Source organism: Euprymna scolopes, chromosome 7 (assembly GCF_053919585.1).
Source record: "Euprymna scolopes isolate OS-2025 chromosome 7, ASM5391958v1, whole genome shotgun sequence".
Classification (NCBI taxonomy): domain Eukaryota; kingdom Metazoa; phylum Mollusca; class Cephalopoda; order Sepiida; family Sepiolidae; genus Euprymna; species Euprymna scolopes.
Genome location: NC_136488.1, coordinates 70,036,167 through 70,046,587, shown reverse-complemented (window position 1 = coordinate 70,046,587; position 10,421 = coordinate 70,036,167). Strand labels below are relative to the sequence as shown.

Genomic DNA, 10,421 nt, shown 5'->3' with positions numbered 1-10,421 from the left:
CCCCCCTATAGTCCAAACCTTCCATGAGGCTTTCCAGAAGTTGTTGAGATGGTACAACAAGTGCATTACAACTGGAAGAGATTACTTCAAAGGAGACTAGAGTTTCATGCATGTAATATCAATTAAAGTGGCTACACGAAAAAGTCTGGAAAGTTATTTAAGACATCTCGTATATACACTATTAATTTTCTTCTCCAAATTTTGGTAAAAGTCCCTTCTCCAAATTTTGGTAAAATTCCACCTGCTACTCACATATGACTGATGTAACAATAACATGGAAAACGTCACGTTTCATCGTGTTAGGAAGACTTTATTTCCAGGTTACGTTCATCTTGTTGAGTCGACTTCAGCCTGAACCTTGCTGAGTCGCACCTCTGTGGGATTTAGTTGCGCAATTTTACTTTCAAGATAGGCAACGTCATTGGCATTTCTTAAACAAGTTTCATTTAAGGAAGATGTAGATAGATATACCAACGGTAACACAGTATGTTTATATACGCTTCGGCAGTACATATACTAAAATTGGAACGATACAGAGAAGATTCACATTGCCTCTGCGCAAGGATAACACGCAAATACGTGAAGCGTTCCATATTTTTGCAGCCAACGTTTTTATATTCTTTTTGTAAGTTTTAATGTTTTTCATTACTAGGGCTATGAAAACAGCATATTCTTTTCCTTGTTTTGATTCTCAGGTATATATCTATTGATATCTTATATGTTTTATGTAGAGTGATGTGGTTCTCGGTTGATTAGTTGTGTTCAACTGTGTCGGATATACACTCGAGAGTCAAAACAATGAAAAGAACATGCTGTCGTTATAGCCCTAATGATCAAATAAATAGCAAAAAACAAAAAAAAAATGGATCGAGTTATCTCCCGTTATTATTTACTCTTCGCAATTTACTTTTGGTTCTCATTTATAAAATTAATGTTTATTTTGTCGTAAAACACTGCATAATAAATCCGCGTTTATGAAACTCTAGATTATAGTGTATTTATACGAATATTTGCTTATACACCATTGTGGAATTGTTGAATAATTATTTTTATGTGATTTTATTTAAGAGATATGCAAATTCAAAAGAGCAAAAACAAAAGGGAAAAGAGAAAGAATTCTATATATAGCAACAGTAACACGATACGTTTGTACACGCTTCGACAGTACATGTACTAAAATTGGAACGATACAGAGAAGATGTGCAAGGATGACACGCAATTTCGTGAAGTGTTTCGTATTTTTTCCATTCAACATCTTTACATTTCTTTTTTTGTTTTCATTTTTAATATCTTTTTTTTTTATTAGCAGTTCTGCCCGGCTTTTGTCGGGCCCTATGTACTATTCATAATTTTATGTGCATATATGTATATATATTGAAATGTTGACTCATGTCCAGGTAACATACATATAAAATTTCAAGTGTTTTGACCCAAAATTGGCGGAGGGGTTGGGTAGAGTCTGCTAAGGTCAACTCTTTCAACTTTAACTTCTTGCCAGCCAAATTGTCGCCCAAAAAACTGATTACAAAGCTCGCGGAATGTCTGAATACCATCTATGTAAAATTTCAAATGTTTAGACCCAAATTGTCCAAATAGTTTGCTAGAGACCGCCAAGGTCAAATATTTCGATCTTTGATCCCTTCGCAGCCAAGTTTTTGGCCAAGATTCGGTTAAAAAGCTTGCTCTATATCTAAATACACTTTATGAAACATTTCAAATGTTTAGACCAAAAATTGGTTGAGTAATTTAGTAGAGACCGCAGAGGTCAAAATTGGGATCAATTTTTTTTTTAAATTTGACCCCAATTTTGACCTCTTTACATTAATTGCTTTGGGCTCAAATCAAATTGAACTTTGATCCCTTGACAGCTAAATTTCCGGGCGAAAACCGATTTAAAATACTTTCTCAAATCTCAATACCTGTTATGTCAAATCTCGAGTCTTTAGACTGATAATTGACAGAGTAGTTTGGTAGGGAAATGTATACACGTACATTAATGAAAACAAAATAATAATAATAATAATAATAATAATAATAATAATAATAATAATAATAATAATAATAATTGGAGAGGCTGGGTGCCACTCAGGTCCCAGTACAAACCAATGACCACTGCCAGCGAGAAATCAATGGTAAATCGCTGTTGCAATGACGCAAATTTATTTGCAAACGCTATCGAAGGAGGTGGAGAGAGAGCTGGACGTCTGTGGAGACTTGTTATCACTCAGCTTGCAGAGGACACCACAGGTTTCCAATCAGATCGGTTGTTGACTTGTGTGAAAGCTCCATGTGAGCCAATAATAATTGATTAAATAAGGGTTTAATTTCTTTTTAATTGTATAACTATTTTCGTTTCATCATCAACTAATTAAAGAACAACATATATAACAATACTGATGAAAAATTAATTTTATGTATTTTAATGGTATTTTAATTGCCACTTTTCCCCTGAGAAACCAAGAAGGGTTGCTATCTTAATCTAATATAAAGATAGAAAATATTAAGTTCATAAATATAAATACATATTCTGTAATTTAATGGCCAACTTGATCTCCAATAATTTGAGAAACTTATTTGAACTAATTAATTAAAAATATATAATAATATTTATTTTGAAATAATTTGTATTTTAATGGTTACATTTTCCTCAATAATCCAAGAAGTCCTGTTATTTTTACTTAATAATCAATGTAAAAATATAGAACGCTAGTGGGAGCTGGAGACATCTGGAGTTTCCAGGTCGTAAAATAGGGTTAAGTATATTTTAATTCATGCAAATTTCGTATTTATTATTACAGAGCTAATTCTCTATTGAAAATAATATTATACCTAATATATAGTATTTACTTCAAAAGATTAAAAAAACTGACTTGTATGCGATCAACTAGAATCGAAACGAAATCATTTAGTGTTCCAGCTGTGTTCCCGACGTTTGAACTATCAACAGATGGACAAGAAAGACTTAAAATTAAACCAGTTTAAGCTATATACGAATTTATGCATGCGAAAAAGTAATAGAAACCTATCTATATATATATCTATAAAAGTGAAAATGTCTCTCTCTCTCTGTCTGTGTGTACATTTCCCGACCAAATTACTCTGTCAATTTTCAGTCTAGAGACATCAGATTGAAGATAATGGGTATTGAGATTTGGGAAAATCCTTTTAATCGGTTTTCTACCAGAAATTTGGCTGTCAAGGGGTTAAAGTTCAACAATTTGACCTTTGAAAACTCTACCAAACTCTTCCGCCAATTTAGGGTCTAAACACTTGAAATTTTAGATGTAGGCTACTTGAACATGGACCAAACTTTTTAATTTGATTTGAACTCAAAACAATAAAAGTTAAGGGGTCAAAATTGGGTTCAAAGTTTAAAAACTTTGACCTCTGTGGTCTCTACTAAATTACTCAGCCAATTTGTGGTCTAAATATTTGAAATTTTACGTAAAGTGTATTCAGACATAGGACAAGCCTTTTAATCGTTTTTTTGGCCGAAAACTTCGCTGCCAAGGGGTCAAAGATAAAAGATAATGTAAATTTTGCGGTATCTAGCAAACTATTTACCTAATTTTGGGTCTAAACATTTGAAATTTTACATAAAGGATATTCAGACATGCGACAAGCGTTTTAATCAGTGTTGTGGCGAAATTTTGGCTGTCAAGAGGTCAAATTTGAAAGAGTTGGCCTTTGCAGACTTTACCAAACTTCTTTGCCAATTTTGGTTGTAAACACTTTAAATCTTATATGTAGGTTATCGGGACATGAGTCAAACTTTTTAATATATATATACATATGCACATAAAGTTATGACCAGTAAACCGGTCCCGAGCAAAGCCGGGCTGAACTGCTTGTGTGTCATAAAACTTGAAATGAACATTTTGCATTTCGACTTACCGACATATTTTTGTACGTGTTATTCATCAAAACGAAAATATTACCCGTTGTAAACTATCCTTGGTGTATAATTATTATTTACTGTTAACGTCAATGTTATGTGACCAGTAGTTTAGGAGTGTATCGCTTAAATATTTTCACACAAGCATCTACTGGTTTATTTATATAGATTAAGTTTTTATATATTTTCTCTCTATTTTAATAATAATTTTTCGCTTCAATAATAATTTTTTGTGAAACTTAACCAATGAATAAAAATACAACATATATAATAATATCACTTTAAAAATAGTGTGTATTTATTTTAAGGATACTTTTTTTTCTTGAGAATCTAAAAAGTGTTTGTTTTTTTTTTACTTAATAATCCACGAAAAAAAAAAATTAATTGATTAAATTAGTGTTTAATTTTTTTAATTGCCCAACTATTTTCGCCCAATCATCATTGGCAGTTTGTTATTCCAACCAAACGTTTCTCCGCATGAAAGTAGAAAAACGGCAAAGATCCAACTTCTCCAACACGATACATGTACACATCAATCAACGTTCACACCTTCCACTGATGAAGATGGGAAACGTGCCAAGTTCAGCGCTGTGAAGTCCAACCCTTCGATGATTGCTCGGCCCAAATAACAAACAACCTGTACAAAGTGTCCGATATTGCTGATAGCCTCATCCAAAAATTTTCCATAAATCCATCTTCGGAAAATTGTTCAAGGAAAAACGCCTTTGCTTCATCAAAAGATCTTCCAGGAAATTGCCTACATCATCTGTCTGTTTTAATTCTTTTGCATTCTTTCTGCCGGTCAGGGTTCAAGACGATAATCAGATAAAGTTTCTGCTCAAAAATATTTTACCGTTATCATTTCTATTTCGACACGAGCTTTTCCTTATCTTGTGTTTTCCGGTCCGGCTTCCTTTATTAATTAAATTGAAAGCATCATAATGAAAAATAAACAAATAATAATCCGATAAAGACCAAGTGGCTGTTGGCACTTTGTATATAGTAATTTGCCAGTTCATTTGACCTATCACAAAGGTCATTCAATAAGACTAATGATCTAACCTTAATTCTGGCAAGTATAGATCAAATAAAAATCCTTTTTTCCTTTATATTTTCTCAAAATATAGTTCCACGTTAATTTGAGGGAGTCTGTTTTGGTTAACGGCTTTCTAAACAAAAGCTAGAAAATTTAATCTGTCTTGTCAGATATATCAGGCAAATATCAGTCTATGTCCTGAAAAAAAAATTGTATTTCCAGTCTATTTTAATATTTAATCATAATCGCTATTTTATTTTTTTTTGTTGTTTTACGGTGTCGAAAAACAAATATATAACAAATAAATGTTATCAAAGGCAAGATACTCAATTTTTCTACCTAACTGAATAAGTTTTTAGTGTTTTTATTTAATGTAAAATGTTTATTCGATTCGAAAACACGAGTTAAGGGTTACGTACGAACAAGAAAAAAATGGCCGGATATCTCTTTGCATCTTCGAAGTTTTGGCAAAGACTTAAAAATAAAAAAATAAAGCAAAATGGCGGTAGAAAGCCACTCAATGAATGTCATGGTAACATTTATTGAGTGGGTTTCTACCAGCATTTTGCTTTATTTTTCATCTTGAAGTCTTTGTAAAAACTTCTTTTTCGCAGGTACCTCTTAACATGACGTGTTTTTCGAACCGAAGAAACATTTTACATTAAATAAAAACACTAAAAACGTGTCCAGTTAGGTAAAAAAAAGTTGATTATCTTACCTTTGATAACATTTATTTGTTATATATTTGTATCTCTGTGGATTGTAATACAAACCCTATTTTTGTTTACTCATGAATAAAGGAAGGCAGAGTAGCTTTTACCCATGTATCCAGAAGTCTCCCTACTGTTCTCCATAATATCAGGAATAACTTTAATAACAGACAACTGTTTGAGGTAAAAAAAAAAGAAGATTTTATTTCGTTTTATTTTCTTGAAATTTAGTTCAGTGTTAATTTTTAGGGTCTCTTTTGATAGAGGTTATAACGTTTAGAGATGGATTATAACATTTTGGAGCTTTTAGGCCGATGAAAGTGCAAGGGAGGATGTAAGAATATTTGTATTATTTCTTCTTTCAATACTAATCAGCGTGTTATTTTTTAAACCTGCTTGATTCGTTGGCATTGGCTACCCTGACACCATTTTAGAATCCCATACTCACAAGACGGACCAAATGCAGGTTGCCAACATCCATAGTAATAGCGGTGCTGTGAATCTGAACATGCTAATTTATCCAGTCCATGTCAGTATCCACTTCACCGAAGTATAGATGTCACTAGACTATGTCACTAGTAACTTAAAAATAAGTCACCTTATTTTTTCGATACTAGTGACATAGTCTAGCGACATCTATTAGATTGGTGTAAAAGTCTTTGCCAATTTAAAATTTCATCTTGAAAATAAAAAACTGTGCTTTTGAAAGTCTTTATAAAAATAACCTCTCTATAAGTTGATTCCGTTTGTCAACGAGTTTATAAATGCCTCGCTTGTAAAATTATTAAAGTTTTGATGAGAAATATGAATCTAACTCACATTCAGTCTCCTCTGGTGAATGTAAATCTAAGGATATCAAAATGATTGTCTAATCCTCGAAATAAGTGATAATCTGAGGGAACTAGGTCAGCAGAATATGCTGGATGGAGCAAGGTTTCGCAACCAAATTCTCTTAAGACATCTGCTGCCGGAGAATTTAACCCAAATAATTCTACCTCAAAGAATTCAATTTTCAACATATTGGCGATCTTTTACTGCTATTTCATCCCAAACAAGGCACGATGTCACTTTGTCCTAAGGGGCTACTATTTAGAATCAAATTTACGAAGATGCTCTGCAGGGAGTTGGGTAGCAAGATATCATGATTAAATTATTATTTTCTAAATTTTATTCTCTTTTATATTAAAGATTGATGATTTCAACAAATATTCAATTAATCTTTGCCTTAACATCTGTTTTACATGCTGGCATGTGTTAGACGTATTTTCGAAATTAAGGGTCTTTTTCTCAAATCCACTCAAATCACTTCCTTCCGTGTTTTCCTTTGCACAACTTGTGAACTGTAGTTACTGGAGCCATTTTCAATTTAAACTGTAAGAATATCACACATGAACGAATATGAAATAGAAATAAAAACGCTTTCAACGATTTTAAACACAAAACTGTATGCTAGTAAGTATAACAGGTTACTTTTATTGCCTTTGGTTTGTTAAATATTTGTTTTATTTTACCTAATTTTTGTTAACTATATTGCACAAGCCTCGAATTGTATTTATTATTTTTAACAAGTAGATTTTCCAATTCTAAAGTTTTGAGATGAGGTATGAATAATTGTATTATTTGGATTAATCGGACTATTTTTCTCATCTTGAATGTTATCTGCTCATCGTTTCGGTCAATGCAACCTCCGACCTTCCTCTAAGAACTCACTATTGGTTGATGGATTTAAGTTAAACATTTTTTAATCATAATAATTTAGAAATAATACTTCCCTAGAGTTTCCTGATTATTCAAAATGACTTTAGATTTTGTATACACTTATTTTAAACATGATCAAAAAAATACGAAACCCTATAATGCAGAGCTAACCCTTTTTTCTGCTAAAAACATGGCAACTTTTGCACCTGAGGTTGCATCGACTAAAACGTTGTGTAGATAACAATCCAGATTAGAACAGTTGCCCAATTAATCCAAATAATACACGCAGATTTTCATTTTGCAATTGTTCATTTATTTACAATTTTTCATATTCACCTTTACTTAAATTTAATAATTTTCCAATTTGTTTGTCTACACAATGCTTTCAAGTAACATTTTAGACTTTATGAACAAATAATTTCAGACTAGTGTACTGTCTTTCAATCTTGAATTCGAAAGGGAGCATTATAATATATATGCTGTTGTCACGAAACCATTATCCCAAGCATTACCTCCCCTTTTGGGACCAGATTGGTAGATGAGTGTAGTGTTATATCTGCTCTTCTGTAATGAGATATCGTCACAGAAATTATACCTTATTTTGGGAAGGGGTGCACTATCTGTTTGATTATCAGGATATCATGTGCCTAGGCATATCTCCTTTTTCCCCCCTTTTTTTTGATGTAGTGTAGTATCTGTCCTGTGATCATAATACCATCCTTATAGACATTAGATCCTTTGGATAGGATAGTTAGGTATACACTCTGCTGTCAAGAGACCATTATTCAACCATTACCTCCTCCTATGAGGGGGGGGCATACATGAATATGTAATTGTCATAATCGGTTGTTCATTAGTAAACTATATATATATACATACTTCGGACATTCCAAATTAATGACTCCTATTTTTATTCCGCCTGAATGGATCAGATGGAAATGCAAATTGCAATGTTATAATAACTGAACTTATGCATTCATAATCTGAAAGTTTCATCTTTATGTTGCAGATATTGATGGTGTGAGATTCTAAGAATGCAACTCCTGTCATGGACGTGCGTCAGAAACAGATGCATCATTGAATTCATGAGAAAAGTGCACTGAGAATGCTGGTGGCTATGTAGAAAAATAAATTCTGGAGTACAAAAGTTTGCTCGTTTTGATGGTATCACTTCCTTCTTTTTTTTTTTTTTACAATATAGTCACCACTTATCAAGACCCGGAAGCCACTCATGGATAAGGGTTATTGTAAGTACAGTACGTTGGTGTGGATATTTTAGAGTGTCTACTTAAGGTGGCGGTTAATCAGGAATTTGTTTACGTTGGATTTGAAGACATCCAAGTTGTAGTCAGGAGGGAAGCAGGCAGACGGAACAAAGTTCCACAGGCGTGCAGTTCTAAGAAAGAAGCTTCGTTCATGCGTAGATAAAAATTGTAGCCTTTGTAGCCTTTCAAGTTTTTTAGAGTTAAAACAAATAAATAGGAAGATTTACTTGTGGAACAATCCTCGTCTGACAAAGCACGCTCCAGTTGCCCATATCCAGCCGTAGTTCATCGCTGGCACAAGTGCATTGAGAATGGTGGTAACTATGTGGAAAAATAAATTCTTGGACACTAAAAGTGCTCGTTTAAATAGCACTACTCGGGTCTTCATAGCTCTTCAACTTTTTGAGTTATAAAAATTGGAGGCTTTACTTTTGGAACGACGTTTGTATTACAAAGCATCCTCCAGACGCCCCCACACAGCTATAGTTATATATCGCTGGCAAAAGTGCATTGGGAATGGTGGTGACTATGTAGAAAAATAAATTCCGGGGCACAGAAGGTTGCTTGCTTGAATGATACCATTCCTGTCTTTGTAGCTCCTTAACTTTTTGAGTTAAAAAATAGGAGGCTTTACTTTTGGAACGATGCTCTTATACACTAGCAAAACGATGCGATCGGAGGGCGCATATTTTTGCTAGTCGCTAAAATCAATAAAAAACTGACTCAAGTCTTTGATATTGCCACACTGATTATGTTTGCCTTCATTCAACCTCGATTGGAAAAAGATATCCGTATATGTAAAATTTGTCAACTACCGTTAACTTTACGGAAATAAAATAGCGAAGTAAATTCCAAGTACATTAACCCCATCAGGATGCGATTGTATGGCTAGCGGGTATTTCCGAAGATAATGTCTGACCTTGCTTTTATTTGCAACGAAGACATTTGATAGGGCGTTGTCAGCACGGCTGATTAATTTAGATCTCGACTTAAAAAGCGGACTTCTTATATTTTCTCTCGTGGGAGACGGAAGCATGCCAGAAATACTGACCTATTTGAAAAACTTGTAACATAAGCAGCCGTTATTTATTTCGAGAAAGACAAGCTGACAGATTCAATTTGCACTTGAGAAAGATTTTTCAAGATATATAATCAAAGACGAGGGAAAAGCAACTAACCTTCCTTTGATAAATCAGACCGACATTTTGCCAGAAGCCATCTTCCGTGCTGTTCGATGTTGTATATGAAGTTTTACGAGTGAGCAATCAAGTTAGCCTACACCTTAAACCATTTCGCACATCCTTTTCTTTTTACGAAGGGATCACCACATATCAAGGTTCCAAGGCCATACAAGGATAAGGTTAGTCATAGTCATTGGGACAGTAGCGTAGAGATCGTTTGTGGTGGAAAGTTGGTAATAATTAGATTATTTACGAGGACGGTTCAATAAGAATTTGTTTATGTTGGATTTGAAGACGACAGTATTGTAGTCAGCTGGAAAGCAGACCAACGGAACAGAGTTTCACAGGCGTGCAGTTCTAGGAAAGAAGGTTTGTCTATGGAATTTACGTTTAGGTTTAGGCATAGATAGAAAGTGGGGTAAATTATTGATAACGGTTCAACTAGATGAGTGTTTTTTTGTGAAAGACTGGCGAGGTAAGGGGATCATAGATTGGAGCTCAGTCGAACACTTGCAATGAAAATAACGATAGAGTAGAGGCAGGCTTACAACGTCTCTTCTGCAGGAAAGAGTTTGCAGAGAAGAGAAAAGGACATCACCTACTAGATTACGAAGTCGGTTTTGAACTCTGTCAAAG

At 33.7% G+C, this 10,421-nt stretch overlaps 1 non-coding gene and 1 pseudogene across 1 annotated transcript; both read left to right on the top strand.

Annotated features, from left to right (window-relative positions):
- Positions 1-494: 494 nt before the first annotated feature.
- LOC145280646 (U6 spliceosomal RNA) lies at positions 495-599 on the top strand. The gene has a single exon (XR_013868607.1). It is a non-coding gene; the product is annotated as a U6 spliceosomal RNA (small nuclear RNA).
- Positions 600-1,149: 550 nt separating this feature from the next.
- LOC145280652 (U6 spliceosomal RNA) lies at positions 1,150-1,243 on the top strand (annotated as a pseudogene).
- The last annotated feature ends 9,178 nt before the right edge of the window (positions 1,244-10,421 follow it).